This window comes from Papio anubis, chromosome 3, assembly GCF_008728515.1.
Source record: "Papio anubis isolate 15944 chromosome 3, Panubis1.0, whole genome shotgun sequence".
NCBI lineage: Eukaryota > Metazoa > Chordata > Mammalia > Primates > Cercopithecidae > Papio > Papio anubis.
This window is the reverse complement of record NC_044978.1, coordinates 36,286,062-36,294,359: the sequence shown is the minus strand read 5'-3', so window position 1 is coordinate 36,294,359 and position 8,298 is coordinate 36,286,062. Positions and strand designations below refer to the sequence as shown.

Here is an 8,298-nt window from a genome sequence, read left to right as displayed (position 1 = left end):
GCTCTGCATATGCCCAGATGCTTTTGAGTGTGGGCATCAATGCAGATCATCTCCTTAAGTGTGGCAGAAGGGACCCTGGTTCCTTTTTGTTTTTACTGCCTCCCATCTTTAACTAGACGACTTTCTTTTTAGGTTCTTCCTGTGAGTTGACGTGGAAAGCTAAGATGAACGCATTTTGCACAAACTGACTCGACAAGCTCACCTGGTTTATCACTGAGTGGCTGGATGTCAAACTCTTGGCTTACGCCCCGGAGATTGGATGCTGCTTTCATTTATAGAAAAGAACTGTTTGGAAATGAGGGCTGAGGCTCCTGGTCATTTTCTTTGGCTGCTTCTTCCCAAATATGATGAGATGCCTCAGGTGGACAGTTTTGGAGCTACCTACAGCCTGTACACAGGAGGGCTTATCACATCTGTAAATTTTGAATCTGAGTTAAAATTGGCTGACCTCTGAATCAGAAAGTTTTGTTTTGGAAGTACTGACTTAATTTCTGTTCCAGTTATAAATAGCAAGATTAAAGCTATAGCTGAGGATTCTGGCAGTACATGTTTTTAAAAACCTAAGTGACAATGAAATAGCTTAATGAACTAGTAAATTTCTTTGCAGGAAGTGTAAGACTTGTAAAATCATTGAAGAAAAGCTTTAAGATAGCATATAAATACAGTATGCGGCCGGGCGCGGTGGCTCAAGCCTGTAATCCCAGCACTTTGGGAGGCCGAGGCGGGTGGATCACGAGGTCAGGAGATCGAGACCATCCTGGCTAACATGGTGAAACCCCGTCTCTACTAAAAAATACAAAAAACTAGCCGGGCGAGGTGGCGGGCGCCTGTAGTCCCAGCTACTCGGAGGCTGAGGCGGGAGAATGGCGTGAACCCGGGAGGCGGAGCTTGCAGTGAGCCGAATTGCGCCACCGCACTCCAGCCTGGGCGACACAGCGAGACTCCGTCTCAAAAAAAAAAAAAAAAAATAAATAAATAAATAAATACAGTATGCATTGTTAAAGTGTGTTTAATTATGCCAGTAGATTGTTATTTTAAAGCAATTCCAAAGACAGTTATATAGGTTACTCATAATAAAGGTAATTACAATACTTATGCTTTGAAATAAGAAGTGTTATGTTTTTTAAGAGTGTAATTATGTTCCTGAATGAGCCTATGTAGAGAAAGGCAAAAGAACATAAGGGCCTCTACTTGAAGCCTTCAGCTGCTGAGTTAGAATTTGCAAGTCAAAATGTATTTGCACCTGATTCTCAGAACACACAAAAAAGTCACGAAAGCTTACTTTAAGGAGAAATTCTAAAGATTATTAGCAATTTTTTTAGAGTAAACCAGGGGGAAGGAAAACAAAGCAGGGAAACCAAGTGAGACTTGCAATTTTGTCTACCACATGTAAATGTGCAGATGGTTGACATATCTAAAGCAATCCTGGCAAAGGTCTTGCATGCATCATCCCAGTAAGCACATTTATAACAGGCAGCCCATGTACCTGGCTCGACACAGGATGCAAAACATGTATTAGACGTGGCTCATTCCAGACCTGGTCCCTGGCTTCAAGCTAATTCACCATGCAGTTGGCAATATAAGACACACATCCGATAAGTGGACACACAAGTGCAGGCATACAATTAACGCCACCGAGCAGCCTTGCCTGTGATCTGAATACATCCCTTTCCTCTTTGGGAACTGAAACCACATGATGAAGCATTTCAGGCACAACAAATGGGTGACAGAGGCATAATAGGCCTGACTTTAAAGTTATCTTAAAACACCTTCTGTATTTCGGCTTCATCTTTCATAAAGGCAGAATCAGAACACTTTCCACTACATATGTCTTCTCTTTGCTTTCTCTTAGTGTGGACAATGATGCTGGCTGAACTTAGAGGGGTTTGGAGACAACGAATCTCTGGTTAAGCAAGGTCACAAATAAGGGTTGTTACAGTTGAGGAAAGAGAGGTTATCAGTTTTGGCTAAACCCAAAACAGCAGCGGTCTCATGTAAAAGAAGACTGAAGGCAGGTAGTCTACGCCCATGCTTCAAGGACCAAAGCTGCTTCTCTCCTGCTGTTCCACCAACCCTCACCATGAGGCTTCCACCTCATTGCTTCAAGATGGCTGCATGGGCTCCAGCCATTATGTCTGGATTTTAGCCAGCAGGAAAGAGGGTGGAGAGAAGAAGGGCATGCCCCTCACTTTAAGGTTGCTTCTTAAAAGTCTCACACAGTTCCACCTGCATCCCGTTAGCCAGAAATTAGTTATATGACTCACCTAGTTGCAAGGGAGGCTAGAAAATGTGGTCTTTATTCTGGGCAGCCACGTGCCCAGCTACACACCAGGGGCTCTGTTGTGAAGCAACAAGGGGAGAACAGATATTAGGGGGTCACTGTCATAAGGAATTAGCCAAAGGTACGAATGCATGAAGGAGCCTGGGCACTGTTATTTGAATTGGCACACTTTCTCTGCTTGTCTAGAAAAGGAAGTTGCACCTGTGTTAGCAGAGGGCAAAGACCAGCAATGCTCACCTGGCGCCAACCAGTACAGGAAAACAGCTCCCCTATGGCGCCAGCCAGCCTCCTGTCTGGCTCGATAGGTTTGCAATTATGTCTTTATTAAGGAAGAGCCAAATTCTGATGTCTATTCTCACTTTTTCTTCCACAGATCACTTATAAATCCTATTCTCAGTGATTTCATTCCAGACCAGAACCCACTGGAAACCTCCAGGTGCTGCAGCGAGGAGGAGCTGGAACCCTTCTCCTCCAGGTGCTGGCTCATGCTGCTGTAGTTCTCGTCTGTAGAGGACGTGGACCATCCAGGGAATCACCTGCAGCTGACAGAGAAAACCCTGAAGCCCACCAGGCCTGTAGAGACTGGGGAAACACCAGTGCCTGAGGATAGTGGCTTAACTGCCAGAGAACATGGGGCTGAGGTGGAGCCTGGATGACTCTTCTGCCTCTGAGCAATGCTGCTTGCCCTGCTCACAACAACAGTGAGTTTTGACAACACTTCCACAGTGATTTCAATGCGCCTGACTCCATGCACAGCTTTTTATGTACACTGGCTCATTTGAGCCTCCCCACAACCCTTTGAAGTTGGTACTATTATTAACTATTGGAGTAGACTTAAGTAACTGTCTCCAAAGAGATCAGATCCAAATTCCTAGAACCTGTCAAATGTGACCTTATATGGAAAAAAGATGTTTGCAAGTGTTATTAATTTAAAAATCTTGAGGTAGGGGTGTTACCCTGAGTTATTCAGGTGGGCCCTAAATGCCATCAAGAGTGTCCTTATAAGAGAAATGTGGGGCATTATGGATGCACAGAAGAGGAGAATGCAATGTGACCGTGGAGGCAGAGACTGGAGGGCTGCAGCCTAAGCCAAGAGCCAAGGAATGCTGGCTCAGCTGGAAGCTGGGCCAGGCAAGGCAAGGATTCTCCCCTTAGCGACTCTGCAGGGAGTGCGGCCCCACTGGCACTTTTTTTTTTTTTTTTTTTTGAGAGGGAGTTTCGCTCTTGTTGCCCAGGCTGGAGTGCAGAGGCACCATCTCAGCTTACCGCAACCTCCGCCTCCTGGGTTCAAATGATTCTCCTGCCTCAGCCTCCTAAGTAGCTGGGATTACAGGTGCCCACCACCACACCCAGCTAATTTTTATATTTTTAGTAGAGACGGGGTTTCACCATGTTGGCCAGGCTGGCCTCAAACTCCTGACCTCAGGTGATCTGCCTGCCTCAACCTCCCAAAGTGCTGCGATTACAGGTGTGAGCCACCATGCTGGGCATTATTATCTCCTTTAAAAGGTAAATGGTACAGAAAGGATAGAGGCAGGGAACTCGGGTCTGCAGATAGCTGGTGCAGAGACCTTTCCACTAATTCTCCAGTCTTGCTACAAAACCTACTTCTGCACTTCAGCTTCCCACTGAAAAGACCTCAGAATCAACATGACTGTCAACTCTTGCAAATCAGCACTCCCAAAATGCTCAGGCGTCCTTTCAAAATGCCTGCCCTTTGGCTGTGCTTTCATTCCATCTCCATTCTCCCTCTCCACGTTTTCACCTCAGTCTGCATTGATATTTATCTCTTCCCCACAAAGAAAACTAGATCTAGTCATAGCCAGTAGAGACAGTGTTGTGAGAAAGTAATTACAAGACCTGAAAGATGTATATGTTTTCCTAAACTTTGGAAATGCAGGGGGATGACAGAGGAAGAGTGTATATGTGTGTTGTATATAAGTATATGTGTTTTGATAAATATAATTTTCTGAATTATCAGAATAGGCTAGATTAAATAGACTAGATTAAGTTACTTATCCAAGCTCATACAATTTCTAATTGACCTCCAAATTTCAATGACTCATTACAGTAGTTTTTTCTTATTCATGCCCCTGCCAATGTGGGCTGTGGGTAGAGAAGTCCTCTGCTCCGTATGGTCACTCAGGAGTCCAGGCTGATGGAGCACTGCTGGTCACTGTGGCAGAGAGACAATGCCCTTTGTCCAAGAGCACACAGCACATTGTCACTGTATTCACAGCACATTGTCCATGCCTAACTGCAAGGGGGCTAGGAAGTCGGGGAGGGCACGTGGCTATTTGATGAGCCAGAAATATCTCTGCTACAGTGACATAGAGAATTGAAATGTATTCCTTTTCTGTCCTAGAATAGCGTCACAGGGGAAAAAGGGTCTGAGCCATAGGAATTCAGAGCTGCAGAAATATGAATGAACTGCTTCCATTCATATTTATGTCCATTCATTAAGTATAAAGGATATTATCAGACTTGCATTGCCTTTTATGTTTCTACCGTAAGTACTTCCACCTATATTCTGACAGATTTTTAAAAATCAATCAAGATTTTTAAAAATCAAATTTTTAAAAACAGATTTTTAAAAATCAAGAAGATACCTTTTCTCCTTAATTTTTCCTGAAACAACAGGCAGACTTTATCCTAATTAGGACAAGCAATATGTGAAAGCTAAAGTTTCCTCCTGTGCCACGCTCTGGGGGTGGGGGTAGAGATCGTCCGCACTTGTTCACCAGTGTGTCACTCCTACCCTCCCCTGCTCTCCTCAGCCAGCCGCTCCCTCCCCACAGCTGTCCGTTGACATGTATTCAGTCCTGGCTGAAATCTGATAACTGGGTTTGCAATTCGTTTTTTGAATGGAAGGTACAAAAAACACTAAACCTGAAACTTAGAAGTAAAAGAGACTTTTTTTGTATGCCACCACGAACTGCTTGAAATCGTGTCCCCAGATCCTCTTTTCCCTCCAGTTTGCAGAGTCCCAGTTAAAGCATGGCTCCTCTGAGCACTGAGGACTTGGTAAAAGGACTCTCAGAGGCAGTGGAGACAGTTCTGCTCTGCATCTAATTCGGGCCAAAGGAGTCAAGTGTCTGTGACCTTGACGCTGGGGATGGGGTGTGGAGTTATTTCCCAGGACACCTGATTCCCTATAAACCCCAGTCATACCTTCTACTGAATAAATGATAGCACAACCCTCATGTGGGGCCCTGCAAGACCTTTTGATGTTTGGGCTAGAAATTGCTGAATTTAGAATGGCGGATTTCCAGATCTGTGATTCTAAAAGAGAAAAGAGTCAAGAAAAAAAAAAGGGGGAGCTTCTCGGAAATAAAATTCCAAGCAGAGAAATATGAACGAGTCGGGGGCCCGAGCAGGGCGCGCTGCCCGGAGCTGCCTAGGTTGCGCTGCCGGCCACGTCCCCGCGCCGGGCCGGGCCGCGAGCTCCTTCCTACCGTCCTAGGGCCGCCGGGCCGCCGCGGGCCTGCTGAGCCCGAATGCGTCTGTTACCAGAGTGGAGAGTCTGCTTTCGTCTCACATGTGCCACAAAGGATGGCATGGCCCGGGAGTGCCCCACCACGTGGCTTTCACCCCCTGCAAAGCTGGACCTCGCCCAGTGACACAGTGTCAAGCCCGCAGCTCTCCAAGGATGAAGACAGCCCAGGCTGGGGGCATGCCTTCAGCCGCGGCCTCTGATCCCTTGGCCAAGCAGGATAGAACCATTAGCAGCCTGAGGAGCTGGCTGGCTGGGAGCCTCAGGGAATCGCACAACCTTGCTCCCAGCTCACGCGCAAGATGTGGACAGCTCTTGTGGTCATTTGGATTTTCTCCTTGTCCTTATCGGAAAGTCATGCGGCATCCAATGATCCACGCAACTTTGTCCCTAACAAAATGTGGAATGGATTAGTCAAGAGGAATGCATCTGTGGAAACAGTTGATAATAAAACGTCGGAGCAATAAAACTTCTGCCTAACCACGGCAGCAACTTCTCCTGTCACGTTGACCAAAGGGACTTCGGCAGCCCACCTCAACTCTACGGAAGTCACAACAGAGCACACGAGCAGGACAGACTTGAGTGAACCAGCAACTTCAGGAGGTGCAGCTGATGGTGCGGCCTCCAGTGCTCCCACGACTGCGGCCTCCAGTACGACTGCAGCCTCCAGTGCTCCCACGACTGAGGCCTCCAGTACGACTGCAGCCTCCAATGCTCCCACGACTGAGGCCTTCAGTGCTCCCACGACTGCGCCTCCAGTGCTCCCAGGACTGCGGCCTCCAGTACGACTGCGGCCTCCAGTACGACTGCGGCCTCCAGCACTCCCGCGACACTCGTACCCGTCAGGCCCATGTCCACATCCGCTACCGCCACTGGGCATCCATCTCTCAGCACAGCCCTGGCACAAGTGCCAAATAGCAGCACGGTGCCAAGAACAGCAACCCTGGCCACGTTGGCCACACATGCTCAGACTGTGGCCACCACAGCAAACATGGGCAGCCCCGTGAGCACTCGGCCAAGTCCTTCCAAGCACATGCCCAGTGACACCATGGCAAGCCCTGCAGCCCCTATGCGTCCCCAAGCACAAGGTCCCATTAGCCAGGTGTCAGTGGACCAGCCTGTGGTTAACACAACCCCAGAGCCCACCCCCAACCTCACAGTGGTGACCACTACCAAGGCACAAGCCAAGGAGCCAACTGCCAGCCCAGTGCCAGTGCCTCACACCAGCCGAATCCCTGAGGTGGAGGCCACGTCCCCCACAACACAGCCAAGCCCCACGCCATACACCCAGAGAGCCGCTGGGCCAGGCACACCCCAGGCACCGGAGCAGGTAGCGACTGAAGCCACACCAGGTACTGATTCCACTGGGCCAACACCCAGGAGGTCAGGGGGCCCTAAGATGCTAGCCATGGACTCCTGCCAGCCCAGCACCCAAGGCCAGTACCTGGTGGTCACCACCCAGCCCCTCACCCAGGCCGTGGTGGACAAAACTATCCTTCTGGTGGTGCTGTTACTCGGGGTGACCCTTTTCATCACAGTCTTGGTTTTGTTTGCCCTGCAGGCCTATGAGAGCTACAAGAAGAAGGACTACACCCAGGTGGACTACTTAATCAATGAGATGTATGCGGACTCGGAAATGTGAGGGGGCGGGGCCTGGCGGGAAGCCGGGCCCCTTCCTTGTGCTTTCGTTTTGCCTTTGAGACCAAACCAAGTACTTCCAAATTCTTTTGGTGCAATTTAGGAGATATACCAGATGCTTAAACACATTTAATTGCTGTCAGGTTAATTCCATGATCACTAAAGAGTTGCTGCTTTTTTTAAAAAAAAAAGAAATATGAATGAGTCTATTGTTGGGGAAAGGGCACCTTTGGAAGCCGACGTGCGTCCTGCTGGTTCTGCCCTGTGGTCTCTCTTTCTTGGATCAGGCCTACTTCCTCCTGGTGTTCCGCAGGCCTGGAGTGAGGTCCTGTTCCGGTCCTCATCAGACCTACACCCGCCATGCTTTTGGTTTCTCTCTTCTCCAAATCCCTGGCTGAGTTGGACAGTCCTGAGGCTCAATTTTTTTCCTGCCATTCCTACAAATCTGCATCCAACTCCTCGGGCATAAGGTATTTTATTGGCAATTCACTGAGAAAAACAGAAGAGGGTCAGACATATGCAATGATGGAGAAATCCCAGAGGTGGCCAACATCTCAGGGCCTCAGAGCAGCCATTCCCAGAGGGGACAGCAAGGTTGGCTGCCCCCTGTCCCTGCCCCCTCCTTTATTGTCCCGTTTGCTCCACCACAGCCTCCCCCTGCTCCAGCACCTGGGTGGCTCTCCTCGGGATGGGAGTGGCTGTCCAGGTGTGGAAGGCAGTAGTGAAAGCACAGGTGCCGTTGGAGTGTCCCAGATGATGATTCACAACTCAGGGAACTTCGGATGAGAGGTTTAACTTCAATGAAAGATTTTTCTCCCCAAAGGAAAGTCACCTTCAGGTGCTTCCTCATAGGACCTTAATGGATAGATACACGCTACAGAGGGCC

General features: G+C 48.6%; 1 pseudogene across 1 annotated transcript; it reads left to right on the top strand.

The window, feature by feature from the left end:
• Positions 1-5,996: 5,996 nt before the first annotated feature.
• On the top strand, positions 5,997-7,593 carry LOC110743346 (annotated as a pseudogene). The gene has a single exon (XR_002522253.2). The product of XR_002522253.2 is annotated as an uncharacterized protein C11orf24 pseudogene (transcript).
• Positions 7,594-8,298: the final 705 nt, after the last annotated feature.